The sequence below is a fragment of the Pseudophryne corroboree genome, chromosome 1 (genome assembly GCF_028390025.1).
Source record: "Pseudophryne corroboree isolate aPseCor3 chromosome 1, aPseCor3.hap2, whole genome shotgun sequence".
Classification (NCBI taxonomy): Eukaryota; Metazoa; Chordata; class Amphibia; order Anura; family Myobatrachidae; genus Pseudophryne; species Pseudophryne corroboree.
The window spans coordinates 336749933-336776198 of NC_086444.1; positions in this window are offsets into that span (position 1 = coordinate 336749933).

Below are 26266 nucleotides of genomic sequence, written 5' to 3' on the forward strand. Positions count from 1 at the left end.
GTTAATTAGGTTAGTCAGGGGCCACTGCTGCTAGGAAAAAAAGGAAAGGGTTTAGCATCATAGAGGCCCAATCGTAACTTCAGCAGGTTTTGTCAAAGCGTAATGTTGCACTTCTCTCGTTCCTCCGATTTGCTGAATTAGTGTTTACCAGTGATCTTATCCAGATGGAGAATTTTCTAGTACTGCAAAAAAAACAAAAAAAACAAACAAGCTTCTAGGTCATGCAAAGTATTCATTCAATCCTTCTCATCACGTATTAAGGTTCTGTACATGGTTCAACAAACATTTCCGAGCTCATCTATACTAGGGGCATTACTAGAAATGAATACTTTTTATGTGGTAACTAAAAGAAATACCCGGGGGTTACCCTATCTCTGTCCGCTTTCCTACTGGCAAATAGTAATGTGCGGACAGGTCATTCTCCATTTCTGATGTACCTTACTTGATTTTTATTTTATTTTTGGGTTTTACTATATATGTACTCGAATGACCTCATACTTCCCAGTTCCACTGGTCTCAGCCACTTCCCCTGCAGGCTACTGCTCCTCTTTTACAGGTTGGATACTCCTTTGAGTGCATGAGAAATGGCTGAAACCAGTCAGGTCGCCTTCTCCTCCTAAATAAAACTTTGTCATTCATTAGTACATATATAGGTTACAGTCATATTTTTCATATTTTTATTTTTATTATTTTCTACAGTTTGTATGCTGGCTGTAACTGCTTCCACATCTACATATGGCGGTGTACTTGCTTTCTCTTTTTTTACTTATTTATTGTTGCTACAAGTTCAAACAGTTCTTATATTTCCATTCTTGTCTTATATGACTTTGGTTAGACATACTACCTGCAATACCTCAGGCTCAAACTCACCAACTCTAGGAAATGATGCCTTATCATCCACTGTCATTCGCACCCATTCGTCACCAAAAAGCCTTTCCGTGTGGACCATACTTTCCACACATTATCTCCTCCGCATGTTTTCACACCGTACGTGCCTCAATAAACCAAGCGGGGCCTCTTGGCCTCCACTATCCAGCCTGAACCCTGGCTGCTGAACGTTTCTCGCTTGTTCACTTGGTTCCCATCGCGGACTTTTGACACGGTCTCCAAATGAACAATACGAGCAAACGGTGAAAGTCCTCAGAGTTCTTTCACTAACTCCTTCTCCGCTGACCTACCACGACTCACTCCAATAGTGACCACCGCGTACCCAGTATGAATCCCTACCAAGCCCCTCTTCACTGTAAGTATTGACGTATTGACAGCAATAAATCAATACGCCACCTTTTTCAGTGGAGGTTAAAAATAAGTCTGATCTTGGTTTCTTTTCACAGGAATTCCACCTGGGAAACATCACCAAGCCATCCTATGGACTTCCACCCGGAATATTTCCTGAGAGCGTCAGCGAAAATTCTATCTACTTAACACAAATCACGTCTGCGTATGCTCCACACAGCACGTATGATGATGCAATCTGCGCAAAAGAATGCAAATGGTATCATGTTGCACCGCGTATTGCACACACAGACATGTGGTCCAATTGCACAGCCTATAGATACTTGTTATCTATATGCCCTACGATCACGGGAGTCAAATTCAACTAGCTGCGCTCCACAGCCGGAGCATAATACCAAAAAAAACCTTAACTTCAAATACTTCACAATCTATACTCTATCATGCACCTCCGCAAGTTTTCTCACTACTTGCGTATTTCTCTAATAACGTATGGTCGCTAGACTTCATGCCACTGAGCCTCTGCTAACTCAATGTCTCCACGGGATTCCCAACTTCCGGGGTTCAATATGTCCACTCCTACTTTCAGCTCACACAAATACACAGTGTTTTTCTGTACAGAAAAATATCACTCCCTTTGATTGATAGCTTGCTCCAGATGTAGTACACTTTAAACAAAATATTATAATAATCTGCTTTTAAAATCGGATAGTTATTTGCTATTGTATAACTATATCTTTTACTCCGCCTTTAAATTTATTTGTATGGTGTGGTTACACTTGCGCTCGCAACTTCATGCAACCTTGCATAAACACGCGACCGTGCACGTCCCTGCGCCACATGTGCATTCCTGTACGCTTACCTCACGTACCGTACCACGTGTACACTGTGTGTTCGCAACTCAATAAACCACACTATCACGATAAATGTGAGCAACAAAATACTACTGCTCACTTACACAATACACAATTGTTCCTTACACTCGCTGGAATTTACCCCCAAAGGTAATCCTCTTTTGAGTGTATACCTAAACGTTTAGGCCGGAAATGTGTTTCGTGTTTTTGTAATTACTCCCTTAACTCACTATCTCAAATATATAGCAAATAAACGTATCCGATTCTTTGCAGATCTATAATGACTATTGACTATAATTTAAATACGATGATTCAGATTGGATAGCTATCTTGCAGAACATACACTGATATAAATATACACATAATTAAAATAATATAATATATATATATACACCATTTACGGCACTCCTATGAGACCCTTCACCCCTTTATATGTATTCGTAAACACACACTGAATGACTGTAGTTTCTCTCAGAGCCTCTATTTTGCATATCAAAGATATTTGCCTTGCTCTACTAGTAGTTAAGCAACATTTCAATGGCTATTCTACACTAGCAAACAAAGAGTTACCAAATCCTGGAAAGAAAAAAAAAGACCTTCTGTGTGTAATTCCCTTACATCAAGTATTCATTTATCTCACCATTAACTCTCACTAGGCCCAACTGAAACTATTTGTAATTGACTATGGCATGGGTTTGTTAAATTCATTGGTAGCTTATAAATGGTGTTGGATTTGTACATATATGTTGTTTCTTTGTGACAAACGAAACTGATTGTTTTAACCAGACTGAAAGTCAGCTATTTAACTAAGTTGGATAAAGTGACCTTTCTAAAATGGCCACTGCTCTTCCCCCTTATTCTCATCCATGTGCTTGAACAAGATGGTGGACAGTCCATGTGGCTAGCCCAAAATGGAGGACACCATGTGTCTAGCCCTTTGTCACAAAGAATTCACAATCTATACAAGCACCAAAAGTTTCTTAAGACTTGGGTTTAAAAGTATGAGAATTGGCCTTAGCATGCTAACACAGCTATATTATACCTGTGCACCAACTTTTTAAATGCTCTTTTAAATTTACTTAACAGATAGACAATCCAATCTGAATCAAACACAATATGGCTTATTTGGACTTTGTTTTGCAACAATAAAAATACACTGTACCATATATGATAAAAGTGCGCTGTACATTGCAAACACTACATCCCTTAAGAGAAAACAAGTACACGCACACATTTCTGAGTTCCGAAGCTCATTGATGTATATATTTGATTTAAAAGGATATGTATACAATATATCACATGTACAATATATATATAGTTACATGGTTACAATTTACACAGGAAGCAGTTATTACAAACTAATTCATTACAGCCAGCAATACATCACTATTTCCCTGTCCCTCCATATCTCTCTCTCTCTCAGCAAAAACAAACAGAAACTGGGCAGACTGCATCTCGAACAGCACCCAGGATAAACAGGACTTCTTATGTGTGGGATCAGCTATACACTGTATGTTGGGAAGTATAGGTCTTCTGTTATTGGTCCAGGGGAGGGAACTTTCTCATTCATGATGAGTCATTGGTCAGTTCATATGCAAGCCTTGAAGACATCAAAAGGGTTGGCCTCTGGTTTCCGCCCACACATGCTGTCTTTTGTTCTCAGTTGAATTGTGGCTTCATATTCATACATTCAATCATAACTAATTGTTGCAATGAGCTACAACTTAACCACAGGCATCAAATGAATCCACTCATTAATCTGATTACTTTGACACCAAGCATGACATGTCTATCTTGTTCTGTTCCAATAATACACATACATGACGTTATACTCCATTATATAATTTAAAACCTTATAATGTCTGGTGCCTGACATGTTTAATTAATGTGTGGTATGAAATATGTGTTGAATATCTCTTTGTGGCATGTCTGTGTAAATGCGTATGTTACCATATATTGCTGTGCACACTGTGCATATTCACAAGCATAGCGACTCATCTGTTTGGAGTTTGGATGTTCTCTCTATGTAATATTTTTGATTTTGACAGTAGCACAATCTTATTCACATTACATCACATAGTAGTGTCCCTTATTCATGTATGACACACATTAGTGCCCCTTATACACAAAGCCCACAGTAGTAGCACCCCAAATACACAATGCCCACAGCAGTAGTGCCCTTTATACAATGCCCCTTATGCAATGCTCACTGTAGTGGTAGTGCCCACAGTTATAGTGCCCCTTATGTAGAGCCCATAGTATTGGTGCCCCTTATACAGTGCCCCTTATTTTTATTATTATTTATTATCAGTTATTTATATAGCGCACACATATTCCGCAGCGCTTTACAGAGAATATTTGGCCTTTCACATCGGTCCCTGCCCCAGAGGAGCTTACAATCTATATTCCTTACCACATGTACATGCGCACACATTCATACTAGGGTTTATTTTTGTTGGGATCCAATTGATCTACCAGTATATTTTTGGATTGAGGGAGGAAACTGGAGTAGCCGGAGGAAACCCACGCAAGTACGAGGAGAATATACAAACTATGCACAGGTAGAGCCATGGTGGGAATGTCCCCAGGAGTGATGCCCCTTATTAAGTGCCCCCTATGCACTGCCCACATTAGTTATGCCATGTATAGTTATGCCCCCAGTAGTTATGCCCCTTGTAGATATGCCCCGCAGCAGATATGCCCCCTGTAGTTATGCCCCCAGCAGATATGCCCCCAGTAGTTATGCCCCAGTAGATATGTCCCCAATCAGTAGTTATGCTCTCAGTAGATATGCCCCCTGTGGTTATTCCACAGTAGTTATGCCTCCCAGAAGATATTCCTCCAGTCAGTAGTTATGCCCCCAGTCTGTAGATAGGCCTCCTGTAGATATGCCCCCTGTAGATATGCCCCCTGTAGATATGCCCCCTCTGGTAATGCTCCCTCTAGTAGCGCCACTTGCACATCTACACACACAAAAAAAAATACTCACCAGCCCCACTCCTGCTCCCTTTCGCCTGGCGCTCGCTCCTCGGAACTGTAGGAGAGACATCATGATGTCTCTCCCATAGTTCCTATGCTTTCACAGTGCTGGATGTTACATGTATGAACGTTACATCTCAAATCCTAGTAATAACAGCACCTTTTATTGTTTGGCATATACAAATATTTATGTACATTGCCACGTGGACCTTAATAAATAAATGGGATTGCCCATATGTGACGAAACCATTGTATCATCTGCAGTGTTGCACATTACACATTAGAGTTTTCATGTTTTCTTGATTAAAAGGTTCATTCATGAGCAGGTATAAGGCAACCTATTTACATTTATCTACACGTGAAATAAATACAGCAGGAACCTGTACCTCTAATTTACCCGATCAATTTCAATATATGGAGTCCTCTCTCACAGGTACAGTAAGGCACATCATGGCCTTCTCAAAGTCCTCCCTACCTTTTGCAGGTTTAAATACCATCTTCTGTCTTAATCACGCTCATGGATCACTGGCCTGGCTACTTCTCAGCAACCCCACCTGCATACCTACCAACATTTGGATTGTTGAAGCATGTCTGAAAAGGGGGTGTGACCGGACGATCTCGTACGAAAGCACTCACCGCTTTCGCGTCCCGTCCCCAGTGCACATAATGGAAGGTTAGGTCACACGGGACCTGGCCACATAGGGTATTCCCGCTTACCGTCAGTAACCGCCTGTTACTGACTCCACCCACTGTGCTGTGGGCGGGTTTATGCTGCCACCACCAAACTCCTAACCTGCCATGGCATTTGGAACCACGGATCTGCTCTATATGTGCCGACACACTGCCTTACCACACCTGTGTGGTACTGACGAATCCCCACTAGTCCTCTACCAGTAGCTGGCGGAAGGCGGAACTTGGAGACGTTTGGGGTACTCCCAGGACAGCCGGAAAATGGGGCTATGTCTTGCAGGTCACAAGATGATGCAATCTTCTTGAGGCAGATGATGTTTTAATGCCAACAAATAGTTCTAAAGAGAACTCTTCCCTATTGCTAGGGGAAACAGCATATAGCAAGATGTTCACAGCAGAAAGTAGTTGGTATAATACACTCTGGATGCTCACAGGCATCCTTTTTATGTCAATTTTCCACACAGTACAACAGGGGGTCATGTCCTCCCTGAGCCCTTTCTATCCAATCAGGATATCTTACAAAACACAAATAAATAAATTACATTTCAAAAGGAGATAAGTGCAATAAAACAATATCTTCCTTCCTGTCACACAGACAACGTTTGGTATCAGTTTAACATTCACTATTGATAAATTTATCACATAGCTTCAAAATACAAATGTTTCTGGTCATTCACATCTCCAGGCAAACCCAGTGTTTGGGATTACAACAGGAAAGGCTGCAACACAAACAAACAGTCTTCCTTCCTGCATCTGCCATTCAGGATTCGTATATCAATTAAATCAGCTACATGATGAAACAGGTTCCAAGCCCATAGACTTTATATATAGGATAAGGAGATCCCCCGTGATTAGCATCTTTCTCTAAGGAACTAACACATCAAAAGGTATTGTCATTCACACCTCTCTGCTAGCAGAGGCGATTACCATGTCACTTCTTATTTCCAGAAGATAGGAGGTCCTTATTCAAAGCAGATATAGTAACTGCATTTTCCCCTTTAAAATACAGGTGACCATATCTTGAATATAAATACAGTTAAACATGCAATCCTACAATTGTGCACAGAGCACTACATATGACATGTTAAAACACATCATTAAATATACTTTTAAACAGTCCGTGCCCAGCGCCGTAAGTACGTTTAACAGCGACGCCAAGCGCCTATTGTCCAAATGGTGCCCGGACAGCTGAGGATTAACCCTTTCAGTGCCGCGGCCACCATTACACGTGTGGCTGGTTAGTCTCTCCGGCCACAGGTGGTATGGCCTTTCTTCTGTTTAGCCATACCCCCTGGGTGCTGCCATTTTGGTAGTGTACCCACATGTAACGCCCCCATTTTACATCATGCTGGGGGGCGAGCCCAGCACTCCATCAGCTGCTGTGCTGGCTCCTCTTCTCTCCCTGCACCAGGGTCGGACTGGCCCACAGGGGAACAGGGGAAACCACCTGTGGGCCCCACTGCCTGTGGGCCCTCCTCCTCCTCTTGCAATCAGTTCCAGACTCTATGCTAGTGCACTTGAATTATGCATTACACTTATGTTACATTATACTTCACAATAATATGGTTTATTATATATTTACCAAGGGGAACAGAACATGTACTCTGTAACGGTTAGCCAAACCTTTGTGGTGGCAGGCCACACCTTTAAGCATGGGCCCCTACAACCGCACCCCCCGGTGGGCCCTTCATGCCCCAGTCCGACACTTTCCTGCACTAAATGGATGCCAGCCGCAAGCACGCTGCATCCACTCGGCTTCACTTGCACTGCTGCTCTCTGCTTAGCAGAGCAGATCTCTGGTGGTGCCTGAGTTTCCCCAACCTCCCAACCACCTGTGGGACAGCAAGACAGTGCCCAAAAATGGGACAATACTGCTGGAATTGAGACGGTTGGGAGGTATGCCATCTAAGCTCTGGCTTCACTGAGCAGCCTCTATTGCCCTCCCACAGTCTCTCTTGCACTGTAAATACTTGGAAGCAGCCTCACTGACTGCCCAGTCCCACACCTAGACTGTGCACTCTCCAGCAGTAGCCATTATGTGTGGTCACACCTGCATTTCTTCCCTGTGTGGGCAGATCCCTCCAGCCCCAAACTAATCAGCTGCTCATCAGCACCATCTGCCACAGTATATACAGTATTATCTCAAAACATACTCTTGTGATTTAGGGTTGCACATACAGTAGGACCAGGTTCAAAATGTTAAATACTGCATTAGTCTTACATGCATCTCAATGCTACTTATCAGGTTCAATTGCTGTCATTTCTGTAGTGATAAGTAATCAAACTGCAACATTCTTTATACTTGTATGTATTCCACTTTTGCAAATAATTAAAATTATTATATGTAATTGGGACACATTCTTTTGAACTAGCCCAGAGAAAGCACAGCAGAGTGCGCTAGACAACCAAAAAATGTGGTAGGTTTTCTTGCATCAAATAAAATAAATTAACAGTTGCTCTATATAAAGATGGAAATGTATTTAATAATCTCTTTTATACAGAATTGCAGCTTCCCGTGAGACAGTTCGCATTTAGCAGTGAGGTTTTTTCAAACAAGGAAAAGCTTAATGATTTGGTAACCTCATGGGGAAAGTATTTAATAAAATGTTACTGCATCAGATTAATGTGTAGATGTTATTTTCAACTAAATAATATTAATACTGAGAATTAGAGAAGTTGATGCATATATAACTTCCACAAATAATGAGCATGAGAAAGTTAATATAATCCTATGTTTGTTTTCAAAATAAATCTAAACTTTGTTATTGAAAACCCATTATTCCTTGTCCCACATATAATAATAATTAAAAAAAAATGGAGGTCTCTTCATATATTATTCACTTATGACAATATACAGTGCACTCGGTAAGTATTCACAGCGCTTCACTTTATCGTTGGATAGCTATTCTGAACAAATGCTCCCTGGACCTCATGACATTAGTCATAAAGGAGTCAGTCAAGGATTTTGAGGATTTGAATTAGGAGCACTTTATACACCCTGACAGACCAGAATGAATGGAGAAATTGAACCAACAGATAGCCATATAGAAAAAGGATCTTATGACGTTTAAAAAGTGCAAATTGGAAACTGTCAACAAGGATTATAGCGAATTGCATGTCTATAGATGGTTGTCCGGTAATACAGATAACTCTTATCGTCCAAAGAAGTTTGGTTGAGTTCTGTTTAGAATGTACATTGGGGGTCATTCCGAGTTGATCGCAGCTGTGCTAAATTTAGCACAGCTACGATCATCTTCCCTGACATGCAGGGGGACGCCCAGCACAGGGCTCGTTCGCCCCGCATGTCAGTGCCACCCCCCCCCCCCCCCCCCGCACAAATACAAAAGCATCACACAGCGGCGATGCTTTTGTATTTGTGGAGTTACTCCCGGCCAGCGCAGCTCCTGCGGCTGGCCGGGAGTTGTTCTTCGCTGCCGCTGGACACAGCGTCTGCATGAGACGTCATGCAACCACAGCGGCCCCCCCCCAACGGTCCGGTCATGCCTGCGTTGGCCGGACCTCGCCCCCTATACGGCGGATTAACGCCGCCGTTCAGCCCCCTCCCGCCCAGCAAACACATCTGTCTCAGAGGCGATCGCCAGGCAACGACGACTGCCTTGCACCGGTGCACTGCGGTGCCGGCACATGCGCAGTTCCGACACGATCGCTGCGCTGCGACAAACTGCAGTGAGCGATCGGGTCGGAATGACCCCCATTGATGGACAGTCATCTAGCAAAATTCAGACATCATTGGGAGATGAGGGGATGAGCACCCCATCCACAGCAATTAACAGCACCAAACACCCTTTAGGTGCTACTACCCACCGAGGGCAGGCAGTAGAAAACTGAGGATGAGGGGAGGATAGTGTCGTCGCGGCAAGGTCCAAAAACAAGAATTGCAAGTGATGAATGTTTTCATATTGTCCAACAGGATACTTTCTGATACGGAGGTGTCTCTCCTAAACAAGGGGCTGAGTTACAGGGATGTATGTTCCTACTAAGAATTTTAATACCTTGGAATGATAGATCATTATACCTTGACCGACAAGTGAAATTGAGGGAGTTTTTCGGTAATAGTAAATCCGGACAGGTGACACCTGAAAATGTATTTAAAGAAAATCAAATTTTAATCTGCAGTCTTTTAACCCTTCTAGAAATGGATTTATGAGGGCACTGGATGGCCAAGTATTAAATAAACAGAAGATACCCTCAGTTTATAGAAATAACCTTAATGCGGTCGAATGGAAAGCCCTTAACAATCTGAGTAGCTATAAAGATATAGTTATAAGGGCGCTGGACAAAGGAGGTGGGGCAGTGGTACAAGATGTTTTGAAATATTGTGCAGAAATACACAAACAACTGGCCAATGGTGAGGTGTATCAAGAATTAGAGAGAGATCCAACAGATGCCTACAAATGGGAAAAATATATGTTAATTGATACAGCAACTAAAGAGTGAGAAATTGCTGCTAACACCTGTTTATACTTGAAGGTAGATTTTCCCAGGGTACCGATCTTTTATACCCTACCCAAAGTCCACAAGAGTATGGTGGACCCCCCAGGGAGACCAATAATCTTTGTGAGAGAATAGCTTTATAGCAACATCTCTAAATACCTTGACCACTTCCTTCAACCTTGAGTCCAAGCGGGAAATACGTATCTAAGAGACACCACAGATTTACTATTACAACTGGAATATTTGGGTGAGCTACCTAATCATACATGGCTCTGCACTATGGATATTATGAGCCCTTACACTAATGTAGCCCATGAAGGTGGTTTGCTGATGGTTAGGAGACTAATTATGTATAGTATAACCCTTTATATAAGGGTTGCAAAGTGGATCTTTTCATTTCCTTACTTGAATTAGTGCTGAAAAGGAATAATTTTTATTTTATCAGGTTAATTATATGGCACTAGTGGAACAAAAAAAGATTCTTTTCTATCGGAGATACATCGATGATGTGATCCTATTCTGGTGAGGCGAGTATGCAGATTTCCACTTGCTCATGGATAATATTAACAAACTGGTTATAATACTTTATTATAAATTTGTCAGTGCGGCCTTGGCTTCAGCAGAGCTGTGTAGTGCAGGGGTGGCCAACCAGTCAGTGGCAAAGAGCCAGAAAAGATCTGTAGTCAAGGGTAAGAGCCATATCATGTGCATGCCGAAGGCGCACAAGCAAAAATGTGGGCGTGGAATAGTTGTAACAAAGCCACATCCCATTTTTATGTGCACACCTTTCGGCTTGACGTTTGTAGGAGTATGATCTTGTGTCATAACCCCATTTTTAGCAATGTTGTACAGTGCCACATACAAATAAAAACACAAAAAAATGGGTGCCTCCACAGTGCCAAATACATATATGCCCCCACAGTGCCAGATACATATATGTCCCCACAGTGCCAGATACATATATGTCCCCACAGTGCCAGATACATATATTCCTCCACAGTGCAGGATACATATATGTCCCCACAGTGCTAAATACATATATGCCCCCACAGTCAGGGCCGGTGCAAGGTTTCTTGGCACCCTAGGCAAAATGTCTGCCTACTGCCCCCCAACATCATCAGTTACTCACTTTCCCAGTCACTAAGGTGAAAGTTCATAGGTGGCATCTTATACATTTCCCAGCCATCTGACTGCATTATCTCTCAAAGATATCATGAATTATTTGATAGCTACACTCAGTGGCACCCCCTTCCCAGATCCGGGCACCCTACCCAGCTGCCTATCTCTTTCTATTTCATTCATCTCTCATACATTCCTACATACATATCCATACACTGCCTCTCTCATACATACACTGCCTTTCTCATACATACATACATACATACATACATACATACATACATACACTGCCTCTCTCATACATACACTGCCTTTCTCATACATACATACATACATACATACATACATACACTGCCTCTCTCATACATACATACATACATACATACATACATACACTGCCTCTCTCATACATACATACATACATACATACATACATACACTGCCTCTCTCATACATACATACATACATACATACATACATACATACATACATACACTGCCTCTCTCATACATACATACATACATACATACATACATACATACACTGCCTCCCTCATACATATATACATACACTGCCTCTCTCATACATACATACATACATACATACATACATACACTGCCTCCCTCATACATATATACATACACTGCCTCTCTCATACATACACTGCCTCTCTCATACATACATATATACATACATACATACACTGCCTCTCTCATACATACATACATACATACATACACTGCCTCTCTCATACATACATACATACATACATACACTGCTTCTCTCATACATACATACATACATACATACATACACTGCATCTCTCATACATACACTGCCTCTCTCATACATACATACATACATACATACATACACTGCCTATCTCATACATACACTGCCTCTCTCATACATACATACATATATACATACATACATACACTGCCTCTCTCATACATACATACATACATACATACATACACTGCCTCTCTCATACATACATACATACATACATACATACATACACTGCTTCTCTCATACATACATACATACATACATACATACATACACTGCATCTCTCATACATACACTGCCTCTCTCATACATACATACATACATACATACACTGCCTATCTCATACACACACTGCCTCTCTCATACATACATACATACATACATACATACATACATACACTGCCTCTTTCATACATATACTGCGTCTCTCATACATACATACATACATACATACATACACTGCCTCTCTCATACATACATACATACATACATACATACATACATACATACACTGCCTCTCTAATACATACACTGCCTCTCATACATACATACATACATACATACACTGCCTCCATACATACACACAGGGTTGATATCGGGTGACCGGCGGTTGGGAGACCACCGGTCACCATACTGAAGCCGGGATCCCGTCTGTATGATGGCCGGCAGGGGGGAGGGGGGGGGCATCCGTACACTGCCTCCATACATATATAAACATACACTGCCTCTATACATCCATACATGCATTCATATATACATCCAAACACTGCCTCCATACATACATACACACACACATATATATACATCCATACACTGCCTCCATACATATATACAATACATCCATACACTGCCTCCATACACATATACATTCATACATACACACATATATACAGCCATACACTACCTTCATACATCCATACACTACCTCCATACATACACACATATATACAATACAGCGATACACTGCCTCCATACATACACACACACATATATACATCCATACACTGCCTCCATACATATATACAATACATCCATACACTGCCTCCATACACATATACATTCATACATACACACATATATACAGCCATACACTACCTTCATACATCCATACACTACCTTCATACATACACACATATATACAATACAGCGATACACTGCCTCCATACGTACATACATATATACATTCATACACACACTGCCTCCGTACATACACACACACACACACACACACACACACACACACACACATATATACATCCATACACTGCCTCCATACATACACACATATATACACCCATACACTGCCTCCGTAGATACGTACGTACGTATGTACGTACGTACGTACATACATACACACATATATACATCAGTACACTGCCTCCATACGTACGTACATACATATATACATACATTCATACACGGCCTACATACGTACACAGCCTCCATACATACACTGCCTCCATATGTACATACATTTATACATACATACACTGCCTCCATACATACATACACTGCCTCCATACATACACACATATATACACTGACTCCATACATCTATATACACATAATGTCTCCATACATACTGTACATAAATCCAACCCCCCTTCCCCCTTCAGTGCACACTTTAGCAACTACCACTTCCCCGGGGTGTGACTCCAGGCAGCCACTACTCCGGGTGCCCCACCATCGCACAAAGGGGGCGACATCTTACCGCTGGCCAGGATGAGGTACTGTTCCGATTCTATTTCGGAGTGGGAGAAGGGACCTTCTGACGTGTCTAGGGAAGGAGACACGTCACCAGGGGGAGGAGCTACGGGCGAACAGGGTACCCAAAAAGTACCCTCGCGGGCTCGCTTGGCTCGCCACGCTTCGGGCTCGGTGGCTCGCTCCGCTCCGCTTCGCTCGCCACCTGATTACTAAAGGTAATAGTTGGTGGCGTGGATAGTAGAGGAACTATCCCGCTGGCCTAGCTCCTCCCCCTTGTGTCGTAACTCCTCCCTTAGACGGAAAAGGTCCCTTAGCCCACTTGATTCTAGCATCTACCGTACTGTTCCCCGCTGCTGCCACCATCTTCCGGCTCACTGTGCCGCCTGGGTTAGCGCTTCTGCTAGCGGGGAGATACTGCTGCTGTTGCTGCCGGCGGCTCCATAGTGCACAGCAGCTGGTGAGGGGCGGCCGGCTGCTGCTGGCGGGGAGGCACTGTTCCTGGTGCTGCCGTCGGCTCCGAGTGCATAGTGCGCTGCAGATAGCGCGAGGTGGGCGGCTGCTTCTGTCGGGGGGCGGGCGCCTGCTGCTGCCTGATGCCGCACTTGTCCTCAATCCCCTCCGCCCCTCCGGAACCCACAGAACTATATTTAAAAAAAAAAAAACGGGTCCGTGGGTTGCGGGGGAAAGTGGAGGCCGCTCACTCCTAGTTGTGCTGCAAAGTGCCGCCCTCCAGCGGCCAGCGCTCTAGGCAGCTGCCTAAAGCTGCCTAGTGGTAGCGCCGGCCCTGCCCACAGTGCCAGATACATATATGTCCCCATAGTGCCAGATATGCCCCTACTGCCAGATACACAACTCCCCAGTGCCAGATATGCCCCCATTGCCAGATACACAACTCCCCAGTGCCAGATATGCCCCCATTGCCAGATACACATCTCCACAGTACCAGTTATGCCCCCACTGCTAGATACACATCTCCCAGTGCCAGATATGCCCCCATTGCCAGATACACATCTCCACAGTGCCATATATGCCCCCACTGCTAGATACACATCTCCCCAGTGCCAGATATGCCCCCAGTGCCAGATTCACATGTCCCCCAGTACCAGATATGCCCACAGTGCCAGATATGCCCACAGTGCCAGATACACATGTCCCCCAGTGCCAGATACACATGTCCCCCCAGTGCCAGATATGCCCCCAATGCCAAAAATGCACCCAGTGCCAGATATGCCCCCACTGCTTGCTACACATCTCCCCAGTGCCAGATATGCCCCCAGTGCCAAATATGCCCCCAGTGCCAGCTATGCCCCCACTACTAGCTACACATCTCCCCAGTGCCAGATATGCCCCCAGTGCCAAATATGCCCCCACTGTCAGCTACATGTCTCCCCAGTGCCAGATATGCCCCCACTGCCAGCTACACATCTCCCCAGTGCCAGATATGCCCCCAGTGCCAGATACACATCCCCCAGTGCCAGTTATGCCCCCAGTGCCAGAAACACATGTCCCCCCAGTGCCAGATATGCCTAGTGCCAGATATGCCCCCAGTGCCAGATACACGTCCCCCCCCCCAGTGCCAGATATGCCCCCAGTGTAAGTTACACATGTCCTCACACTGTGTCCCCATGAGCCAATCAGAGTTCGTGGACCGGCAGCTAAGACTCCTGAATGGCTGCTGGTCCATGAGTTCTGATAGGCTCACGGGCCGGCGCCGGACACTACAGACTAGGGCAGCAGGAGGCGCCGTGGGAGCTAACAAGCCGCATGCGGAGATAGAAAGAGCCGCATGCGGCTTGAAAGCCGCGGGTTGGCCACCGCTGGTGTAGTGGAAGGTGGTGGCCGGCCCATGACCCTTGGCAGTAGCGTGGCCCGGGGGGCACATGGCACCCTGCCCCCCGGGCCAGCCCGCCTCTGTGCATATATTAGATACAGTAAGACCGAGGGGACTTAATAATCTAAGTATTTTCTAGTAATGACTTACATTGTTGGATTAATTTACCTTTAACTGTAACCTCCATGTAATAATGTCAATTCATTGTCTGGTACTGAACTAGTCTCATATAATGGCAGAGCATACAGTAGGTACCTTTTATCTTAACTTCTATATAATAATATCTAATTATTATTTTGTGCATAACCTGTTTCCTATAGACAGTAATTTTTTACCACTGAGTGCCGATACTCGATTTGTGTGTGTGTGTTTACTGGATCAAGTGAGTGCCTGTATCTATCTATCTATCTATCTATCTATCTATCTATCTATCTATATATATATTAGTGATGTGCACCGGACATTTTTCGGGTTTTGTGTTTTGGTTTTGGATTCGGTTCTGCGGCCGTGTTTTGGCAAAACCTCACCGAAATTTTTTTGTCGGATTCGGGTGTGTTTTGGATTCGGGTGTTTTTACAAAAAACCCTAAAAAACAGCTTAAATCATAGAATTTGGGGGTCATTTTGATCTAATAGTATTATTAACCTCAATAACCATAATTTCCACTCATTTCCAGTCTATTCTGAACACCTCACAATATTATTTTTAGTCCTAAAATTTGCACTGAGGTCGCTGGATGGCTAAGCTAAGCGACACAAGTGGCCGACACAAACACCTGGCCCATCTAGGAGTGGCACTGCAGTGTCAGGCAGGATGGCACTTCAAAAAAATAGTCCCCAAACAGCACATGATGCAAAGAAAAAAATAGGCGCACCAAGGTCGCTGTGTGACTAAGCTAAGCGACACAAGTGGCCGACACAAACACCTGGCCCATCTAGGAGTGGCACTGCAGTGTCAGGCAGGATGGCACTTCAAAAAAATTGTCCCCAAACAGCACATGATGCAAAGAAAAAAAGAGGCGCACCAAGGTCGCTGTGTGACTAAGCTAAGCGACACAAGTAGCCGACACAAACACCTGGCCCATCTAGGAGTGGCACTGCAGTGTCAGGCAGGATGGCACTTCAAAAAAATTGTCCCCAAACAGCACATGATGCAAAGAAAAATTAAAGAAAAAAGAGGTGCAAGATGGAATTGTCCTTGGGCCCTCCCACCCACCCTTATGTTGTATAAACAGGACATGCACACTTTAACGAACCCATCATTTCAGCGACAGGGTCTGCCACACGACTGTGACTGAAATGACTGGTTGGTTTGGGCCCCCACCAAAAAAAGAAGCAATCAATCTCTCCTTGCACAAACTGGCTCTACAGAGGCAAGATGTCCACCTCATCATCATCCTCCGATTCCTCACCCCTTTCACTGTATACATCCCCCTCCTCACAGATTATTAATTCGTCCCCACTGGAATCCACCATCTCAGGTCCCTGTGTACTTTGTGGAGGCAATTGCTGCTGGTGAATGTCTCCACGGAGGAATTGATTATAATTCATTTTGATGAACATCATCTTCTCCACATTTTCTGGAAGTAACCTCGTACGCCAATTGCTGACAAGGTGAGCGGCTGCACTAAACACTCTTTCGGAGTACACACTGGAGGGAGGGCAACTTAGGTAGAATAAAGCCAGTTTGTGCAAGGGCCTCCAAATTGCCTCTTTTTCCTGCCAGTATACGTACAGACTGTCTGACGTGCCTACTTGGATGCGGTCACTCATATAATCCTCCACCATTCTTTCAATGGTGAGAGAATCATATGAAGTGACAGTAGACAACATGTCAGTAATCGTTGGCAGGTCCTTCAGTCCGGACCAGATGTCAACACTCGCTCCAGACTGCCCTGCATCGCCGCCAGCGGGTGGGCTCGGAATTCTTAGCCTTTTCCTCGCACCCCCAGTTGCGGGAGAATGTGAAGGAGGAGATGTTGATGGGTCACGTTCCGCTTGACTTGACAATTTTCTCACCAGCAGGTCTTTGAACCTCTGCAGACTTGTGTCTGCCGGAAAGAGAGATACAACGTAGGTTTTAAATCTAGGATCGAGCACGGTGGCCAAAATGTAGTGCTCTGATTTCAACAGATTGACCACCCGTGAATCCTGGTTAAGGGAATTAAGGGCTCCATCCACAAGTCCCACATGCCTAGCGGAATCGCTCTGTTTTAGCTCCTCCTTCAATGTCTCCAGCTTCTTCTGCAAAAGCCTGATGAGACGAATGACCTGACTCAGGCTGGCAGTGTCTGAACTGACTTCACGTGTGGCAAGTTCAAAGGGCTGCAGAACCTTGCACAACGTTGAAATCATTCTCCACTGCGCTTGAGTCAGGTGCATTCCCCCTATATCGTGGCCAGATGTATAGGCTTGAATGGCCTTTTGCTGCTCCTCCATCTTCTGAAGCATATAGAGGGTTGAATTCCACCTCGTTACCACCTCTTGCTTCAGATGATGGCAGGGCAGGTTCAGGACTGTTTGGTGGTGCTCCAGTCTTCTGTACGCGGTGGCTGAATGCCGAAAGTGGCCCGCAATTCTTCGGGCCACCGACAGCATCTCTTGCACGCCCCTGTCGTTTTTTAAATAATTCTGCACCACCAAATTCAATGTATGTGCAAAACATGGGACGTGCTGGAATTTGCCCAGATGTAATGCACGCACAATATTGCTGGCGTTGTCCGATGTCACAAATCCCCAGGAGAGTCCAATTGGGGTAAGCCATTCTGCGATGATCTTCCTCAGTTTCCGTAAGAGGTTGTCAGCTGTGTGCCTCTTCTGGAAAGGGGTGATACAAAGCGTAGCCTGCCTAGGAACGAGTTGGCGTTTGCGAGATGCTGCTACTGGTGCCGCCGCTGCTGTTCTTGCTGCGGGAGGCAATACATCTACCCAGTGGGCTGTCACAGTCATATAGTCCTAAGTATGCCCTGCTCCACTTGTCCACATGTCCGTGGTTAAGTGGACATTGGGTACAACTGCATTTTTTAGGACACTGGTGACTCTTTTACTGAGGTCTGTGTACATTTTCGGTATCGCCTGCCTAGAGAAATGGAACCTAGATGGTATTTGGTACCGGGGACACAGTACCTCATTCAAGTCTCTAGTTGCCTCTGAATTAACGGTGGATACTGGAACCACGTTTCTCACCGCTCAGGCTGCCAAGGCCTGAGTTATCTGCTTTGCAGCAGGATGACTGCTGTGATATTTCATCTTCCTCGCAAAGGACTGTTAGACAGTCAATTGATTACTGGAAGTAGTACAAGTGGTCTTCCGACTTCCCCTCTGGGATGACGATCGACTCCCAGCAGCTACAACAGCAGCGCCAGCAGCAGTAGGCGTTACACTCAAGGATGCATCGGAGGAATCCCAGGCAGGAGAGGACTCGTCAGACTTGCCAGTGACATGGCCAGCAGGACTATTGGCTTTCCTGGGTAAGGAGGAAATTGACACTGAGGGAGTTGGTGGTGTGGTTTGCAGGAGCTTGGTTACAAAAGGAAGGGATTTAGTGGTCAGTGGACTGCTTCCGCTGTCACCCAAAGTTTTTGAACTTGTCACTGACATGATGAATGCGCTGCAGGTGACGTATAAGGGAGGATGTTCCGAGGTGGTTAACGTCCTTACCCCTACTTATTACAGCTTGACAAAGGCAACACACGGCTTGACACCTGTTGTCCGCATTTGTGTTGAAATAATTCCACACCGAAGATCTGATTTTTTTTGTATTTTGACCAGGCATGTCAATGGCCATATTCGTCCCACGGACAACAGGTGTCTCCCCGGGTGCCTGACTTAAACAAACCACCTCACCATCAGAATCCTCCTTGTCAATTTCCTCCCCAGCGCCAGCAACACCCATATCCTTATCCTGGTGTACTTCAACAGTGACATCTTCAATTTGACTATCAGGAACTGGACTTTGGGTGCTCCTTCCAGCACTTGCAGAGGGCGTGCAAATGGTGGAAGGCGCAAGCTCTTCCCGTCCAGTGTTGGGAAGGTCAGGCATCGCAACCGACACAATTGGACTCTCCTTGGGGATTTGTGATTTAGAAGAACGCACAGTTCTTTGCTGTGCTTTTGCCAGCTTAAGTCTTTTCATTTTTCTAGCGAGAGGATGAGTGCTTCAATCCTCATGTGAATCTGAACCACTAGCCATGAACATAGGCCAGGGCCTAAGCCGTTCCTTGCCACTCCATGTCGTAAATGGCATATTGGCAAGTTTACGCTTCTCATCAGATGCTTTCAATTTGGATTTTTGGGTCATTTTACTGAACTTTTGTTTTTTGGATTTTACATGCTCTCTACTATGACATTGGGCATCGGCCTTGGCAGATGACGTTGATGGCATTTCATCGTCTCGGCCATGACTAGTGGCAGCAGCTTCAGCACGAGGTGGAAGTGGATCTTGATCTTTCCCTATTTTAACCTCCACATTTTTGTTCTCCATTTTTTAATGTGTGGAATTATATGCCAGTATCAATAGCAATGGCCTACTACTATATATACTGCGCACAACTGAAATGCACCACAGGTATGTATGGATAGTATACTTGACGACACAGAGGTAGGTAGAGCAGTGGCCTTCCGTACCGTACTGCTATATATACTGGTGGTCACTGTGTCAGCAAACTGCAAAACTAAAATGCACCACAGGTATAGAATCTAGATGGATAGTATACTTAATGACGACACAGAGGTAGGTACAGCAGTGGCCTTCCGTACCGTACTGCTATAAATAGTATACTGGTGGTCACTGTGTCAGCAAACTGCAAAACTAAAATGCACCACAGGTATAGAATGTAGATGGATAGTATACTTAATGACGACACAGAGGTAGGTAGAGCAGTGGCCTTCCGTACCGTACTGCTATAAATAGTATACTGGTGGTCACTGTGTCAGCAAACTGCAAAACTAAAATGCACCACAGGTATAGAATGTAGATGAATAGTATACTTAATGATGACACAGAGGTAGGTACAGCAGTGGCCTTCCGTACCGTACTGCTATATATAGTATACTGGTGGTCACTGTGTCAGCAAACTGCAAAACTAAAATGCACCACAGATATAGAATGTAGATGGATAGTATACTTAATGATGACACAGAGGTAGGTACAGCAGTGGCCTTCCGTACCGTACTGCTATATATAGTATACTAGTGGTCACTGTGTCAGCAAACTGCAAAACTAAAATGCATCACAGGTATAGAATGTAGATGGATAGTATACTTAATGACGACACAGAGGTAGGTACAGCAGTGGCCTTCCGTACCGTACTGCTATATATAGTATACTGGTGGTCACTGTGTCAGCAAACTGCAAAACTAAAATGCACCACAGGTATAGAATGTAGATGGATAGTATACTTAATGACGACACAGAGGTAGGTACAGCAGTGGCCGTCCGTACCGTACTGCTATATATACTGGTGGTCACTGTGTCAGCAAACTGCACAACTGAAATGCACCACAGGTATAGAATCTAGATGGATAGTATACTTAATGACGACACAGAGGTAGGTACAGCAGTGGCCTACTGTACCGTAATGCTATATATTATATACTGGTGGTCACTGGTCAGCAAAACTCTGCACTGTACTCCTCCTATATAATATTATACTGGTGTTCCCCAGTCCCCACAATAAAGCAGCACACTGAGCACAGATATGGAGTGTTTTTCAGGCAGACAACGTATAATGGTGGTCACTGTCAGCAAAACTCTGCACTATACTCCTGCTATATAATACAGCTGCTCCCAGTCCCCACAATTAAGCAGTGTGGGCACAGATATATGCAGCACACTGAGCACAGATATGGAGCGTTTTTTTCAGGCAGAGAACGGATAACTGGTGGTCACTGATCAGCAAAACTCTGCACTGTACTCCTCCTATATTATACAGCTGCTCCCCAGCCCTCCCCACAATTAAGCAATAATGCACAATCAAGTTCAACAATAACGGAGAGGACGCCAGCCACGTCCTCTCCCTAACATTTCCAATGCACGAGTGAAAATGGCGGCGACGCGCGGCTGCTTATATAGAATCCGAATCTCACGAGAATCCGACAGCGGGATGATGACGTTCGGGCGCGCTTGGGTTAACCGAGCCATACGGGAGAATCCGAGTATGGCTCGGACCCATGTAAAAAGGGTGAAGTTCGGGGGGGTTCGGTTTCCGAGAAACCGAACCCGCTCATCACTAATATATATATATATATATATATATATATATACAGGCACTCAATTGATCCAGTAAAGGAAAAAGCAGAACAAGCCAGCACTCACGGTTTTGATGAAAAGAAAACGAAGATTTATTCCATGTTGAAACAATGAGCGTACATACAGGCACAGCCCGACAGCTGTTTCGACCAACTCTGGTCTTCCTCAGGGGCTGTGCCTGTATGTACGCTCATTGTTTCAACATGGAATAAATTTTCATTTTCTTTTCATCAAAACCGTGAGTGCTGGCTTGTTCTGCTTTTTCCTTTACTGGATCAAGTGAGTGCCTGTATATAATTTTGCTGCCTTGCACCTCCCTCAATATTTTTGTTTGGGGCTGTGAGTGCTGTCTCTGCCCTTTTTTCTATATATATATATATATATATATATATATATATATTAGGGATGTGCACCGGAATTTTTTTGGGTTTTGTGTTTTGGTTTTGGATTTGGTTCCGCGGCTGTGTTTTGGTTCGGACGCGTTTTGGCAAAACCTCCCTTAAAATTTATTGTCGGATTCAGGTGTGGTTTGGATTCGGGTGTTTTTTTTAAAAAAAAACCCTCAAAAACAGCTTAAATCATAGAATTTGGGGGTCATTTTGATCCTATAGTATTATAAACCTCAATAACCACAATTTCCACTCATTTCCAGTCTATTCTGAACATCTCACACTTCACAATACTATTTTTAGTCCTAAAATTTGCACCGAGGTCGCTGGATGACAAAGCAATGCGACCCAAGAGGGCAGCACAAACCCCTGGCCCATCTAGGAGTGGCACTGCAGTGTCAGACAGGATGGCACTTAAAAAAATTTGGCCCCAAACAGCACATGATGCAAAGAAAAGAGAAAAAGAGGTGCACTGTGGTCGCTGGACGACTAAGCTAAGTGACACAAACACCTCAATATCACAGGAATTGTTCGTTCTAATCAATGGTATTATTGGTCCAAATCACTGGAAGAAAATGACAAAATCACTGTAATTATTTGTTCTAATCAATGGTATTATTGGTCCAAATCACTGGAAGAAAATGACAAAATCACTGGAATTATTCGTTCTAATCAATGGTATTATTGGTCCAAATCACTGGAAGAAAATGACAAAATCACTGGAATTATTCGTAAACATTTGTAGAAAGTCGTTGCTTTCTGATTACAGAAATGCTCAGATATTTCCTGCAAATCCACAATTTCTTCTCAGAGGAAAAAGAAACTGAGAAACCGGTGTTTGAAAACGTTTGTTCTCTTTCCCTTACAAAGGAACAAACCACTTTCCAAGAAGACTGTACGTTTTTGGGATTATGGAGACATAATGTTTTTGAAAAGAAATCCTAAAGCAGGTGGTGTATTAGAGCAAAAGAGTGCAAGAGACCAGCCATGCAGTTTCTGAAATATTATGACAAAATGTTACTGTATTTCATAAGCACTCATTCCTAACTCTGCTAAATACTGTTTGGTATACTGTATCTGGCTTCAATGAGGTAGTTGTCCATTATTTCAGCTTCCATTGACCTTTTTGAAAGCAGTAGAGGTTATCGATTATTTTTTTTAATTTTCCCCTATTTTTAATTTTCTCCTGCATAGCCCAGTAAAATGTTGCAATGTTAAGTTTTGACTTGTGCCTTCTGGGGGTCCACTTCTTCACCAAACCCAGCCAAATCTCATCCTAACCCTCTGTTCCACATTCTCTATGTACCCCATCTATTTCACCCACATCTGTCTACCACTCCCCTTTAGATTGTAAGCTCTCACGAGCAGGGCCCTCTTCTCTCATGTGCTTATGCTTTGTCTTACTTTAATAATCTTCAAACTGTACCACATCCAGCAGTCTTCTGCCTCCAGATACTTATTCCAGTGTCATCTGCTGATGTAACTATGTTTAATACTTGTCCTATACTGTCATCAACTGTAAATTGCTGTTTTCCTGTTTGATTATTTATGTACTCTGTAATTGGGCGCTGCGGAACCCTTGTGGCACCATATAAATAAAGGATAATAATAATAATAATAATAATAATAATAATAATAACAATAATATAGGGTGTATAATCCCCAGGTGTATCTCACACATCACACAGTACAGTATATAGGGTGTATAATCCCCAGGTGTATCTCACACATCACACAGTACAGTATATAGGGTGTATAATCCCCAGGTGTATCTCATACATCGCACAGTACAGTATATAGGGTGTATAATCCCAGGTGTATCTCACACATCACTCAGTACAGTATATAGGGTGCATAATCCCCAGGTATATCTCACACATTGCTCAGTACACTATATAGGGTGTATAATCCCCAGGTGTATCTCACACATCGCTCAGTACAGTATATATGGTGTATAATCCCCAGGTGTATCTCACACATCACACAGTACAGTATATAGGGTGAATAATCCCCAGGTGTATCTCAAACAGCGCTCAGTACAGATTACAGGATGTATAATCACCAGGTGTATAACACACATCACACAGTACAGTATATAGGGTGTATAATCCCAAAGTGTATCTCACACATCGCTCAGTACAGTATACAGGGTGTATAATCACCAGGTGTATCACAAACATTGCACAGTACAGTATACAGGGTGTATAATCCCCAGGTGTATATCACACATCGCTCAGTACAGATTACAGGATGTATAAAATCACCAGGTATATAACACACGTCGCACAGTACAGTATACATACTGGTCACAACAATGCAGCAGATATTGATCACTGATCAGGATACCAGAAGTGACACAGAGCTGCAAGATACAGCAATGGCCTACTGTATTGTACTATATGTATACTGATGGTGACCAAAATGCTGCACTGTCCTACTATATACTGCTCACAATAATGCAGCACAGAGATAGTATACTTGACACAGAGCTGCAAGATACAGCAATGGCCTACTATACTGTACTATATGTAAACTGCTGGTCACCAAAATGCTGCACTGTCCTACTATATACTGCTCACAATAATGCAGCACAGAGATAGTATACTTGACACAGAGCTGCAAGATACAGCAATAGCCTACTGTACTGTACTATATGTATACTGCTGGTCACCAAAATGCTGCACTGTCCTACTATATACTGCTCACAATAATGCAGCACAGAGATAGTATACTTGACACAGAGCTGCAAGATACAGCAATGGCCTACTGTACTGTACTATATGTATATTGCTGGTCACCAAAATGCTGCACTGTTCTACTATATACTACTCACAATAATGCAGCACAGAGATAGTATACTTGACAGAGAGCTGCAAGATACAGCAATGGCCTACTGTACTGTACTATATGTATACTGCTGGTCACCAAAATTCTGCATTGTCCTACAATATACTGCTCACAATAATGCAGCACAGAGATAGTATACTTGACACAGCGCTGCAAGATACAGCAATGGCCTACTGTAGTGTCCTATATGTATACTGCTGGTCACCAAAATGCTGCACTGTCCTACTATATACTGCTCACAATAATGCAGCACAGAGATAGTATACTTGACACAGAGCTGCAAGATACAGCAATGGCCTACTGTACTGTACTATATGTATACTGCTGGTCACCAAAATGCTGCACTGTCCTACTATATAGTGCTCACAATAATGCAGCACATAGATAGTATACTTGACACAGAGCTGCAAGATGCAGCAATGGCCTACTGTACTGTACTATATGTATACTGCTGGTCACCAAAATGCTGCACTGTCCTACTATATACTGCTCACACTAATGCAGCACAGAGATAGTATACTTGACACAGAGCAGCAAGATACAGCAATGGCCTACTGTACTGTACTACTATAATTATATATTGGTGGTCCACAGTCCCCACAATGCAGCACACTGAGCACAGATATTTGCAGCACACTGAGCACAGATATGGAGCGTTTTCAGGCAGAGAAGGTAGATACTTTCCGCACACTGAGCACAGATATTTGCAGCACACTGAGCACAGATATTTGCAGCACACTGAGCACAGATTATGGAGCTTTTCAGGGGGAGAACACAGCCAGATCCTCTCCGTTCAATCTCCAATGCACGAGTGAAAATGGCGGCGACGCGCGGCTCTTTATATAGAATACGAATCTCGCGAGAATCCGACAATGGGATGATGATGTTCGGGCGCGTTCGGGTTAACCGAGCAAGGTGGGAAGATCCGAGGCCGCCTCGGAACCGTGTAAAATAGGTGACGTTCGGGGGGGTTTGGATCTCGGAGAACCGAACACGCTCATCTCTAGTTTTGTGTTTTGGTTTTGGATTCAGTTCCGCGGCCGTGTTTTGTATTCGGACGTGTTTTGGCAAAACCTCCCTTAAATTTTTTTGGCGGATTCGGGTGTTTTTAAAAAAACAAC